This window comes from Ptychodera flava, unplaced genomic scaffold (genome assembly GCF_041260155.1).
Source record: "Ptychodera flava strain L36383 unplaced genomic scaffold, AS_Pfla_20210202 Scaffold_99__1_contigs__length_323406_pilon, whole genome shotgun sequence".
NCBI lineage: Eukaryota > Metazoa > Hemichordata > Enteropneusta > Ptychoderidae > Ptychodera > Ptychodera flava.
In genome coordinates this window covers 275,322-289,994 of record NW_027248421.1, presented here as the reverse complement: position 1 = coordinate 289,994, position 14,673 = coordinate 275,322, and the positions used below count along the sequence as shown (strand labels likewise).

Genomic DNA, 14,673 nt, shown 5'->3' with positions numbered 1-14,673 from the left:
GTAGATGTTGTTTAATAGTTTCATCCTCATCAATTAATTTAGTGTATGTGTTGCATGTGTCTTTCTGTTTTTAGCTCATAGTTGGTATGTATATAAATACCAAAAAGAGCTTATATAGTGAGTCGGTGGCGTGTGTATATGTCTGTCTGTACCGGTATGTATGTGGGTATGTATGTGCAGATGTATGCACACGCAAAGGCTCCCGTATGACCTAAGCTACCATCTCAGTACAGGTGTACAGGTAGATACAGGGGTTGAGATGTGATGTTGTTCAAATGAACACGTCAGTGTCAAAAATGTGCAAATGAGGTAAGAAAAAGGGAAATCTGTAAATATGCAGGAGTAGTGGCAGACCAGTGACTGAAACAGGCTACTCCACTGACCTTGAGTCATTTCCTGTTATTTTTATGAACTGTTACATATTAACAGACCTGCTCAAGCTAAGGGATGGACCATAATTAGATCTTGGGAGGGGATGGTCACAATTGTAAATTTCTAAAAAAAAATTTCCAAATGAGAAAAGCTGTGCTAATTATTTTTCAGATTTATAATGTTTTTTTTGTTTGACGCTGTCTGAGGATACAATGTACATCCATATCACTAGCGCAAATAAGATTGCATGGCCTAGTGATTAATATTGCTGATAGATTTCTCGAAATGTTGCAGATCATCTTTTGACAAGCTTAGAAGCTGTTTACAAAAAATGTTTTGAAATTTTAATATTCATGTTTTTAGGACAATTTTTGCCTTATTTTGATCAAAACATCTATTCTCTGTAGCAGCATGTCCAACTTTTGTCATTCTTGTTTTTCTGGTTTAAATACTTCTTGTTGTTTTTCTGGTTGTACTGTGCAGAAATCATTGTCATCCCTTATAGAACAGGAATGCCTGTCAGTAGCATGTGAAATTAGCATTCACATGGCTAATTGGCATGGCTAAATGTATGTGCATAGGGAATAGGCAGTTAGCCAGTCCACAGTCATTTCAGAAGCATGTGTATAGGCCGAAATATTTAAATGAGCTAGCCACTCACATACATGTGATTGAATGGTTATAACATGTGGACGAAGGGTTATAACATGTGAATGAATGGTTATTTTGAATAACGAATGGTCATTTTGAACCATTCACATGTATGTGAACGAATGGTCATTTTGAATGGTTATTTTGAATGCACATATGAATGACAGGATCATTCTGACAGAAAAAGAGCACCATGAAAAGTACTAATTTGACACTGGATTTAATTTTACTTATGTTGCTGTGTGATTATTTTGGTTAACACAGTTCATTTGCATCTTTGGAAGGTGTAAGCAAAAAAGAAAATAAGTGAAAGCTAATTCCAGTGAAATTAAGTACTTTTACACAGGACCTTTTAGTGAATGTGAAATAATTGTTGGAGATGTAATTTAACTATATTTGGCCTAAAACTAAGCCAGGCCAAACAGAGTTAAAAGCAACTCAGACTCACCTGAACACAGCAAACACAAGCAGACTCACCTTTCCAAACATTCAAAATAAAAGGACAAATATACCTGTAAGTCTGATGACAAATTTAATAAATTTTTGGCTTAACAAATTCCACAGACAAAGTGAAAAGTGATTTAGTCCAAGATAAGTCTTTAAAAGAGTTCATTTAGCTCTGGCCAATAGGTCTCGTCTTTCATGTCCTATTTTGTTTTGAAATTTGACATCGAAGACTTCTTTAGGTAAGTCATGATTATATTTGCGAATTTCTCTTGGGCCTTGGCTGACATGCACACTGAAATGAAAGAGAAAGAAGAGAATGAACTTAGCAACATTTACTAAGACAACAAATTTACAATATAGTTTTAGAACATGAGTGTGATTTGTTACGTAAACACATCGAAGAATTTATTACATGTGGATAACTTAAACATATCTAGTGTAACATATCTAGAAATGTATTGGGCTTGTGTACGTTGTATTGACTTGACTAGTTGCCACAGCTACTGGTCTGATTAATTTATGTACTCATTACAGACTCGTCACATCATTACATCCTAATTTGAATCAATACAAGAAAGTACGTTACGTACTGTCTGTAATACATGTAGCAAACAAGTTATTGAACTCATTAAAAATTACAGCTGCTGTCCTTGAAAATGAAGACGCATCAAATTTCTGAATATTTTTTGTCTTTCAATAAAAGGCTTCATACCTGGCAATATCATATTAAAAATACATTTCAACAGTAACCATGTATAAAAGAAGTAGAAAATTGCAAGTAAGACTTAGTGCCATAGTGGTACAAACAATCATAAGTTTACAAAGCCATGTTCATCCTACGATCTAGTTTTTTTTTAATATTTTCATTTCGCCTAATTTTTTGCATACCCCGGAAAATTGAAAGCGAGCGAGAAATTCATCTGAAAATGCTTATTGAGCCAATTTTGCAATGTGAATAAAAACAGGCACAACTCATTATCTGATGACTTCGAGTATGGGTGAGGCTCACATCTTCACGATCGCCAGCAAGTGCACAGCGAAGTCAATGCACCACCATTTTGTCCATAGTCTGAAGTCACACATACTATAGAAATGTGTTCGATTCGTGGCGCTACGTGTTGTGTGTTACCTCCTTGAGGTAAAAGGTATTCGGAATCAAAATTTCTACCTCTTGAGCTTTATAAGAGTATTTTATAAATATGCATTTCAAATACTTACCGGATGAATGGAAAATTATCGTCAACCGGCGACTTGCTCTTGCTGTCTTGGTCACTGCATCCAACCACGGTCCAACACTGTCGCGGGGGAAATACACTTTACCTTCATGCCTACTGAAACATTACCCCTTAGACATAACTCACTTGCTGTTTTGACTAAAAATGTATCGTCGCTGGGGGTAGAAATGACCGAGAAATCAGCCATAATTCGTAAGATTCAGTTGAAGCTCTGAACTGTTAGCCGTTACTTCAAAAAACTCTGCGCAGTCTCATTTGAGAGATGCAATGTGATATCCGATAAGTCAAAAGGTCAAGGGTCGTGATCGTCGCAAAATTTTGACATTTCGTGTACGCGTAAACTGTTCTTTTAGATATTTATAATAAACAAAAATGACTTAATATGAAGAGATCAGTTAAAATACGGAAGTCAGACACACTAAGTGAACACCGTTGCAATACTGATCTGCCTTGTTAAATTCCAGCATACTCATTTACGGGACCCTTCAGGTAGTACCCTCTTGCGTCCCGGCCACTCCGTTTTGCGTTTTGGAAACCATGGTCCCTCCAAGTCACGACATCGTACCGTGTATCGTCAGAACCGTTAGTCCATCCGGCTCGATTTTTGTACGGTTGGGGAATAAAACAGTACCCGTACTGCGTCTCCATTAAGTTTTATGTAAGTTGTAGTCGCGAAAGTTTTACAATGGCAGATGCAGAACCATCGCAAGTGTGTTCGTCGTTGTGGCATGATATGACGTACAATACATGACTGCATAGCCAGTTGCTCACGGACGTACGCGAAAACGTGGACCGTATGAGAAATATTTAATGACTGATCCAACCATATTACGTCTGAAAATGTGAGTACTTTCAATAGAATGCAGGTTCCGATCATATTGGATATTTAGCGGTGAACATGTGTTAATTATTTCACATTTTGAAAATAAAAATAAACGATGTTTAAATTGATCTGTGCTGATTTTATTTAGAGGCTGCTCGCAGATGTTTGCAGTGACTTCCCTCTTGTCATATTCATTGGTTTATACTGAAAATCCCTGGTCTCCTTTTTTTAATGGAGATGAATTAAACCAATTCTAACCATATTCAAGGGATAGTCTGTAACTTCATAATTTTGGCAGAAATTTTGTTCTTATATTGACTACAGTTTTTTCTCTCTTTTCAAATCATGTTAGCCAGTATTTGCTTATGTTATGCGATTTTCTAAAGCATGTTCAAATGTCCAGTGTTCAGAACCTGTATTATGTACAGTCAGCATTGTTATATTGTTTGTAATCACATTTTAGTCTGGACTAAACTTCAATTGAAAACAATAACAGTGAACTTTTATAATAACATGCACCCAAAGTGTATGTTGGTTGTATTGATAATATGAACGAGCTAATTCAACTTAAATTTGTGAATAATAAAGTAAGAGAAGTTAATACACAACACAAAATGAACAAAATAAATAACTTACAGCTATATACCAGCTGTCACTTTAAAACTGCAAACCACTGCTTCTGTATCCACTAAATATTAAAGTCTGAGAACAATTTAACTGGTAACCGGTGCATGTGACCCATTTAGTATTTCTATAGTGCAAACATGAGTAATTTCACCTGAAAAACTTAACCCAAGTAAAAACAACGCTACACATGGGTGCCGCCTAATTTATTTAAATTAAATAGACAATAGGGAATGAGATTGACTTGAGAATTGACAACAAGTCAGTCCTTGCAGTTTATTAATGCATGTCTAAATTTTTACTACCACATGTGTAAGCTACCATTCAATCCATTGACAATCTTCCCTTCTGTCATGAATTCAGTAGGACTGGTAATGAATGGTTACTTCACATGGCTGAGTCTGATTTCACATGCATAGCTAGTGATGAATGTTCAAATTTTAACATGTCATATTTCCAATACTGGCATGTGGCGGGTGGACTGCTATGGACTGCCTATTTTTCCTCAAATAACCATTCAAACTGTTCCACACAGAAATGTGGACTGGCTAATAGGCAGTTCAGTTTTGTAAGGGATAACATCAACGTAGAATTTTCCTGCACTGAACAGATAGAAACAATATTTATTGTTGAGCCATTAACCCAGACATGTCTCAACTGATTTCTTTCAAAATTGGTCCAAGGACATAGACATATGCCATACATATGCACATGGATTTATTTTATAATACAATCCAGTCACTCTCATTAATTGATGCCTTGACATGAAAACAATCACAGGATTCGCAGTACACTGCTACCACTTATGCACTGCAGATCTTATTTCCCTGCCCTATTAAGGCAGATATCCCAATAATGAGTGGAGACTATGAAATGTCTCTGTTCAATAATTTTACTTGCCAGTCTGGATGATGAATGTAATATTTACATTTATCATTCTCCATCTTGTACCCATTGTTCTCTCTTGTTTCATGTAACCTCATCTTTCTTTGATTACAAACTGTCCAATTAACAAGTACTATTGTTAGAAACTGTCTGATTTACTAGTAAAATATACACTTTTGTGGTTGGACTTTGACCTTGCACCTGGATCTGTTCTATTCAACTGTTCTCCCATTCAAACTGGAAAGAAAAAGTGTATGTAACTTTCACTGGAGTACAAACCGGGTACCTGAGATTAAGAAAGCTCTCTCTGATTGTTAGACCACAAGGGTATTTCTGCCAAACTCTCATCAGAGATTAACTTAGAATATGACAAGCTACAAAATGCAGAAGTGATGTCATATGCAGAGTAGTGATTTTTAGTCATCCGGGACGACTTATAGATTAGGTCATGTCCGTCCGTCTGTCTGTGCGTCCGTGCATGCATCGTTCACGCAGATATCTCAGACATGCCCTGGTCAATTTCTTTCAAACTTTGCACAAGGATAGTACCCTACCCCATACAGATGCACGTTGTTTTGTTTCACAATGCGATCAAATTTGGCCGTCTTAGAGGACTTTTTAGTTAACACCTCCATAGACTCCCTATATAAGACAGTTCTCTATAGACTTCCATGTATAAGGCAGTTCTCCATAGTAGTCCAGTCAAAATAGGGTTAGACCCACCACAAATTGCAACAGAATTTTTTCTTCAGAATGCATTTAGAGAGGTACCCAGAACAACATATTAAAAGTTACTCGAATCCACCTTGGGGAAATATGTCTAATTTGCATAAATCAAATATGGCGTCCAACCATCGGACAAAATAACATAATTGGCCATATATCACATGTTAAACAAGCTATTTCAGTGATTTCAACGTCTGACACTAGTAATTTGGCTCGGGGAATCATTTTAGAGGTATAATGTTTCATATAGGCACTTCATTAATTTGCATAATTCCAATATGGCGGCCAACATTCCTGCAAAATACATTTTTGGTCATATACCATGTATTAAACAAGCAATTTCAGTGATTTCAAGGTAAAAGTATATTTCTATGCATGAACAAACGATTTTCGAGATGCAATGATTTGCATTGGCACTTTGCTAATTTGCATAAATCCAATATGGTGGCCAACATTCCTACAAAGGACATTGTCAGTCATATACCACACATTAAACAAGCTATTTCAGTGATTTTAAAGTTTTAATATTTTTCTTGTACATGAAGAAACACTTTCAGAGGTTCAATTTTCACAAAGGCCCTTTGATAATTTGCATAAATTAAATATGGCTGCCATATTAATGCCTATTTCTTAATAGCTTCTAATATAAATAAGGGTTTGATATAGGTTTTAGCACTAGGAATCTATCGAGAAGAAACTGCTGTCCTTGGATATTTGTTTTTATAAATTTTGATTTTTCTATATATGACGACTGTTAATGATTGTTAGTCTTCTAAATAATATATTCTCTTTCTGAATATAACATTGGGTTCATCTGTGTACGGCATTTTTGTAAATTGTATGGGTGTTTAACACTGTACAGTGTCAAAAAATGTAATCTGTAATGTTTACTGTTAAAAAAGACGTGTTCAACATCTTAAGTTTTTAATTTAGATTGAACCCCTTTCTTATGGATGGGCGCATCTTTATAAGATCCCCCTTGATGATAGGCAAGAAGTCATTACACTTAACAGCAAAAATACAATAAACACAACAAAGCTAAAAAACACAGAAAAATGATATGACCAAAGGTGAAAAATGCCATAATACGCCACAAATTTTTAATACGCACTATTGCAAACAATGTCAAATTCATAAAAGCTTTAAGGACACGCAAACTCACAAAATCTGAATACTGCATGCTTTAGCAAAGGCTTATAATTAATCCAAACACAGAATCCAACTATTACACAATACAAACAAGTATACATCAGGAGTCGTTTTTCCAAGTGTCATTTTTCCAGATGTAAATGTTTGTATCGTGTAACAGTTGGATTCTGTTGGGCTGATAAGTTGTTTGAATTACAGTTAAACCTTTGCTAAGCATGCAGATTTCAATTTTACGCTCCCATATATGCATATGTATATATGCAAATGGGAGGTATTCGTATAAGGTGGAAAAATGGCGTCTGTGTGTATGTATGTAAGTATGTATGTATGTCTGTTAGTCCGTCCACATCAAAAACTCCTAAACCGTAGCACCTACTGTCTTAGTATTTGGTGTACAGGTGCACCTAGGGGTGGAGATGTGAATTTGTTCAAATGAACATGTCAGTGCCAAAAATATGCAAATGAGGGGAAAAAAAGGAAAAATCCTGCAAATGGCTAAAACTCAGTAAGCATTGGTCAGATTTGGTTGAAACTTAATATGCAGATTTCTTTAGGTATTCTAAATTATGTGTGCAAAAATTGGGATGAAATTTGCATGTTTGTATTTTTAGGGTATTTTTTCCGTTTTTAGTCAAAAAATCTTGTTCTCTGAAATCGCTCGTCTGATTGCTATGAAACTTAATATTCATGTTCCTCAGAATGACCTCAGTCATGCTTGTACAAATTGTATTGATATTGTCATATTTGTAATTTTGGGGTAATTTTCCCAATTTTTGATAAAAAAATTTTTAATCCAAAAACTACTGATATGATAGCTTTGATACGTGCATTTGGTATACAGATATCTAAGATTAATCTCAATATAATGTATTGAAGGTATGTTGAAACTGGCAATTTTTTTTATTTTGGGGGCAATTTTTGCCTTTTTTGGTCAAAAAATTTTTCTCCTAAAACTTCTGATCTGGTAGCTTTGATATTTAGTGTACAGGTTCCTAAGGTTTATGTTAATTAGATATATTTAAAATTAGGATGAAATCTGCAATTTTGTATTTTGGGGAGGGGGGGGGGGGGGCAATTTTTCTCATTTTTGGTCAAAAAATTTGTTTCTCAAAATTTACCAGTCTGATTGCTTTGATATTTAGTAAACCGGTCCTCAGGGTTTTTGTTAATAAGATATATTGAAATTAGTTGAAATCCGGAATTTGAATTTTGGGGGCAACTTTGCGAAACTTTCAGTTTTACTTGGATATCTTTCATTTTGTATTTTTAAGATTTTTTTTGGTAATTTTATACCTACTGGAACTAAGAGTATATAATGTGGTGATTTAGTAAGCATTTGATATGGTAAACTGTATTTTGTGTTGAAATGCGGTAAAAAAATCCTGGCAGATTTGAAAAAATTCCATACAAATGCCAATTAAAAAATTCAGCCAGAGAAGTTTGACAAAAAGAAAGGTTGGAGAGTGGGGAAAAAAAAAAAAAAAAAAAAAGAAAAAAAAAATTTAATTTTTGAAGTTTTTAAAAAAGTATGTACAATGGATCGGATAAAAAAGATAATGTACCTCATCGATCTTCCGACACCATCCCTTATCAAATGGTCCACCCCGATGTATTTTTGTGCACAATTAACCATGCAGTGTATTTTAGTTTAAGATGTCAAGTTAGGTAAGGATTTGAAAGGAATAGTCAAGTTCACCACAGTTTAACTTTATCTCTTGTGTCATCATCCTTGTGTAATTGGTTAAGTTTGTAAGTTGTTCCAGATGTGGATGTACCAGCTGTTCTGGAAGAAAACAATGTTTACTTTTTCCTGTAGGGTTTCTGAGTTGATGATTGTATGTTGAAATTTCTCCATGTATCTGGTGTATGGGCAAAGTGTAAACATTGGTTGCATGTTATGTATTTCAGTCTATGTCAAATGTTGTAAATGAAAAATCAAGAACAGTTTACTGTGTGCTTGTAAAAGATAACATATTTGTCAATACATAAACTGCCTTGCAGATTGATTGTCTTAAATATTATCACAGAAGTAGAAAAGGAAAAGAAACTAATCAAATTGCTGTAACATATTCACTCTCAGTGCCTGTATAGGCCTATACTTAACTATTTTATCATTACATTCAGCTGTTTGTTATATCTTTATCACTCTCCATGGGCCAAGGCACACTTGGGGTCAATGTCATCACTCTGTGCCAGTCTGTGTATGTCAGTCTGTCTGTATATGTATGTCCATGTTTCATACAATTGTTGACTTGTTTTGATAACTATATGGGAGCGAACAGTGATGTTGTCACTATTTTTGTGAGTTTGCGTATTGATCAAGTTTTTAAGAATCTGACATTGTTTGCAACAGCTCTAAGTTTTAATTTGTCTGTATTGTGTCATTTGTTATTTTTGATCACACTATTTTTTGTTTCTGCATTTTTGTTATCTTTGTTGTGTTTATTTTTGTTGTATTTTTGCTGTTATATGTGATGAATTCTTGCCTATCATCTTGGGGGATGTACAATGATGGACTCGTCCATAAGAAGGGGGCTCAATCTAAATTAAAAACTAAGGATTTTGTACACGACTTTTTTAAAACAGTAAACATTAAAGATTACATGTTTTGACACTGTAGACTATAAAACATCACAAATCACAAAATCACAAATAATGCTGTACACTGATGAATCTAATGTTATATTCAGAGAGAGAGAGAGTTATTAGATGACTAACAATCATTAACGGTTGTCATGTATAGAAAAATCACAAAATAATTAAAATTGCATGACTCTCTTACATCTCAATAGTAAAAGCACATCACCATATGCGTATTTTAATTCGTTCGGAAGTCAGATATGTAATTTTACCAAATTCACTTAAACACTATTTTCAAAATACAATATATTAATGGAGCATGTTAACAAATTCAGGTATCATAGACACCTAGTAAAATAAACTTTTATTCTTAAATGGATCGTTATTGTAAGTAAATTTATAGTATATTTTCCACATTTTTAAAAATAAATGTTCAAGGACATAAGATGGAGCTGCACGTTGCCAACACAGTTTTTTTCAAAGGAATATTTCTTGTCTAAGATGACAAGGAAACCCATAGAAACTACTTTGTAAAATGTAATACTTCACTTGAAACAAGAGTATATGTAGAAAAAACGTCAATTTTATTTTTCATTATGTATCCTCATTCTAATATGGCATGGGCTGAAAGACTGACATTCAAAAAAGTGCTTAAAATCATGATTAGCAAAATAAAAATGCCTCTTATTCAAAATGTAAGAATTTTATGGCAAAACAAAATAGTTGTTTTGTTATATAGCATTTAAAGAACATGATGTGAAAATTTCAGAAAGTTTGACCCAGCCAGACTGGAGTTAAATTCTTTGGAAATCTTGAAATTGGGATAAAAGGGAAGCAGGAAATCGGGTGATTTGCATACATTTGTATACATTAACACTTCTATATCATGCAACTTACGACTGCTTGCCAAGCTGAAAGGTGGACCTGACCAATTTAATCTTGAGTTAACAAATTAATCAAAATTGGATGAATATTTGCAATTTTCGTTTGGAGCACAATACGCTTTGTTGGGTGCAGTACCTTCTTAACAGTTTTTTTTCTTGATACTCCTATTGCTAAAAACTCTACCAGAACCCTATTTATATTAGAAGCTATTAATTTGGTAGCCATATTTAATTTCTGAATGTTATCAAAGTGTCTTTTAAAAACATTGAACCGCTAAAGGTGTTACTTTATGCTCAAGAAATATATTTAAACTTCAAAACGGCTGAAATGGATTGTTTAATACGTGATATATGTAGGTATATTGGCCGCAAATTAACCAAGTGCAAACGCAAATCATTGCAAGCCAAAAATCGTTTTTCCATGCAAACGCAATACTTTTTAACTTTGAAATCATAGAAACAGCTTGTTTAACCCTTTGACTGCTGTAATTTTTACATCAAAATTTTAATGCAATATTTTTACCAATTTCTGTGAACTTTTCTGTACTTTTTTTCATAGTTTTGGACCAAATGGATATCATTTTTCATCAGCTACAGTTTTTTCAAAGTTTAATGCAAATAGCAGAAAAAAGGACTGTAGTACATTTTATAAAGTTGACAAAAATAGACAGGCGCTCAAAGGGTTAATACGTGGTATATGACAGAAAATGTCTTTTGTAGGTATGTTGGCCACCCTATTTGATTTATGCAAATTAGGGAGTACCTATGCAAATCTTGAAAATCTTTTGTCTATGCCAAAGAAATACACTTTTACTTTGAAATCTCAGCTTGTTTAACCCTTTGACTGCTGTACTTTTTTGACCAAAATTTTATGCAATATTTTACCACTTTCTGTTAAGTTTCCTGTACGTTTTTTTTATAATTTTTGACCTAATGGATATCATTTTTCATCAGCTACAGTTTTTTATCAAAATGTTGGCAAAATAGCTGATAAAATGACTGTGGTACATTTTATAAAGTTAACAAAAATAGACCGGTGCTCAAAGGCGGGGGGGGGGGGGGGGGGTTAATACGTGGTATATGACAGAAAATGTCCTTTGTAGGTATGTTGACCACCATATTAGATTTCTGCAAATTAACGGAGTACCTATGGAAATCATTGCATCTCGAAAATCTTTTGTCCATGCCAAACAAATATACTTTTAACTTTGAAATCGCTGAAATAGCTGGTTTAATACATGGTATATGACGACGAAAATATCTTTTGTAGGAATGCTGGCCGCCATATTGGAATTATGCAAATTAATGAAGTGCCTATATGAAACATTATACCTCCAAAATGATTCCCTGAGCCAAATAACTAGTGTCAGACTTTGAAATCACTGAAATAGCTTGTTTAACATGTGATATATGGCCAATTATGTTATTTTGTTGGATGGTTGGCCGCCATATTTGATTTATGCAAATTAGGCATATTTCCCCAGGTGGATTCGAGTAAACTTTTAATATGTTGTTCTGGGTACCTCTCTAAAATGCATTCTGAAGAAAAAAATTCTGTTGCAATTTGTGGTGGGTTAAGTGCCAAAATCTCGTAGATTGACTGGACTATAGACTCTCATGTATAAGTCAGTTCTCCATAGACTCCCATGTATGAGGCCAAGAAAAATAAAAATTTAGTTTCTCATCGTATTCATATTGCAAAAAGGATGCAGTGACACAGTTTTTAGTCCCCAAGGATGAAGTCCAGGGGGCTTATAGATTGGGTCATGTCTGTCCGTTCGTCCATCCGTTCACGCGGACATTTTAGACATTTTGACAATATGTCACAGACCTCTATGACCTTTGACCTCAAATATACATATTTGTCCATAACTCAGTAACCACAAGTGCTACACCCTTCATATATGGTATGATGGGACACCTTATGACGCCACATATTGTACCTCATTAATTATGCACATATCTAATTTTGAGCAAGCCCATAGAGCTAGAGGTCTGGTTTTTGGTATATAGGGATAACTTAGCAATACAATTTTTGAGAAGATATCACATGATCTCGATGACCTTTGACCTCAAATATACATATTTGTCCATAACTCAGTAACCACAAGTGCTACACCCTTCATATTCGGTATGATGGGAGAACCTATGACGCCACATACTGTACCTGATTTATTATGTGCATATCTAATTTTGAGCAAGCCAATAGAGCTGTATGTCTGAGTTTCGGTATATAGGGATAACTATAGTATAGAATTTTTTTTACAAAATGTCGTGTGACCTCCATGACCTTTTACCTAAAATATACGTTTATGTCAAGAAATAAGTAACTACAAGTGCTATGTCCTCTATATTTAGTAGGATGGCAGACCTTATGACAACACACCCTTTACCTCATTCATTATGCACATATCTAATTCTGGGCAAGGGAATCGAGCTAGAGGTTTGGTTTTTGGCATGTAGGGATACAATTTTTTTTTCAAAATGTCGCGTGACCTCAATGACCTTTGACCTTGATTATAAATATATTGCCTAACTCAGTAACCACAAGTTCTATACCCTTCAATTTTGATAGGATATTAGACCTTAAGATGTCACATCTTGTACCTCATTTATTATGCACATATGTATTTCTTGGCTGGCCAATACAGCTATAGGTCTGATCTTTTTAGCTCATATTGGTTTTATATATAAATACCAAAAAGAGCTTATATGATGAGTCTAAGTGGCGTCTGTGTCTGTATATTTGTGGGTATGTGCGGATGTATGTCCGTCACACACAAAGGCTCCATACCGCCAAAGCTACTGTCTCAGTATTGGTGTACAGGTGGATGTAGGGGTTGAGATGTGAATTTGTTCAAATGAACACATCAGTGTCAAAAATGTGCAAATGAGGTAAGAAAAAGCGAAATTCTGAAACAGGCTTGAAACAGGCTTACTCCCCTGACTTGAGTCACTTCCTGTCATTGTTATGAACTGTTACATATTAACAGACCTGCTCAAACCATAGACATTAGAGGGGGGAAGACCGTCAGTAGAGGGAGGAAGACCGTCTATGGTCAAACTAAGGGGGCTAGCTGCCTTTCTGCTATGCACGTTGCTAAAGTTCTCCAGTACCTAAAGTTTCAGACCTTAATTACTTTTGTCATTCTTGTTTTTCTGGTTTAAATATTTCTTGTTGTTTTTCTGGTTGTACTGTGCAGAAATCATTGTCATAACATCAACGTAGAATTTTCCTGCACTGAACAGATAGAAACAACATTTATTGTTGATCTTTGGTACCCATACTGGTATGTACCAATTCTGATCAAATTTGAGCGACACCGTATAATTGCGGTATTTTTCCTGATTTAGAACCATAACTTAGACATGCCTCATGTGTTTCAAATTGGGAACAACGACATAGACCTATGTGCCCATAGATCTCAACATATACACTCCAGTGATACTTCTTAATGACCACATTTCCCTTCCCCATCAAGACTAATACTCCTATTACAAGTGGGGACTATGTCATTGTCAATGACTTGTTCAATGAACAGTTTTCAGTAAAACTCCTCAGCCCTGCAGACCTCAGAGTTTTGCCACAAACTGTGCAATTAAATTCTGCAAACTTCTGCTATGAATTTGCTTACGATATATTATAATGAATTAAGCAAAATTTTTTGCTCACACAAAATTGAAATTAAGGTCACTGCTATGTGTATTACGTCACTTCCCGATTGAGCAGCTTGTAATGTTTATCTTTAGTAAAACTTTACCTGCATAAAGTTTATAACTAAGTAATGGTTGACATACGATATAATGTATTAACTTTTGTTCCATTTGAATCTACAGATCATACAAATGTTTCTTCAAAGAAAGAAAGAGTATCGGCCTCAGAGGGAAACATGTGGGTTTGACATTGAAGATAATGAACCTGAAGAAAAATGTGAAAATGTAAGTTTGCTTTTGTAACAAATCACTTACATCTCTACAGGCTAAAGTATATCAAATTAGCAATATTTGGCCATTACCCTGGATATGAAATAATAAAAAATATGTGATGTATATTAATTTGTGACTTTTACCATGCTTCACAATTTTTTTGTGGTACTATCATTAATCAGAGCTACATGTAAACAAAATGATAAGTATTGCCGAATTGATGTGTCTTGCAAGTGCAATCCATTTCATGGTAAATACTCTTATTTATTTCGGAATAAATTACTTTCCATTGTGTGTGTAGACCACAGAAGACAAGGCAGCAGAACAGAAAGATGCTATTTCCTTATTCCGTAGTATATTGGAAGGTATA

The 14,673-nt window shown here is 34.6% G+C and overlaps 1 long non-coding RNA gene across 1 annotated transcript; it reads left to right on the top strand.

Moving 5' to 3' along the window:
- The first annotated feature begins 3,089 nt into the window (after positions 1-3,089).
- Positions 3,090-14,673, top strand: LOC139129196 (uncharacterized). The gene is made up of 3 exons (XR_011551544.1): positions 3,090-3,547; positions 14,214-14,315; positions 14,605-14,673. It is a non-coding gene; the product is annotated as an uncharacterized lncRNA (long non-coding RNA).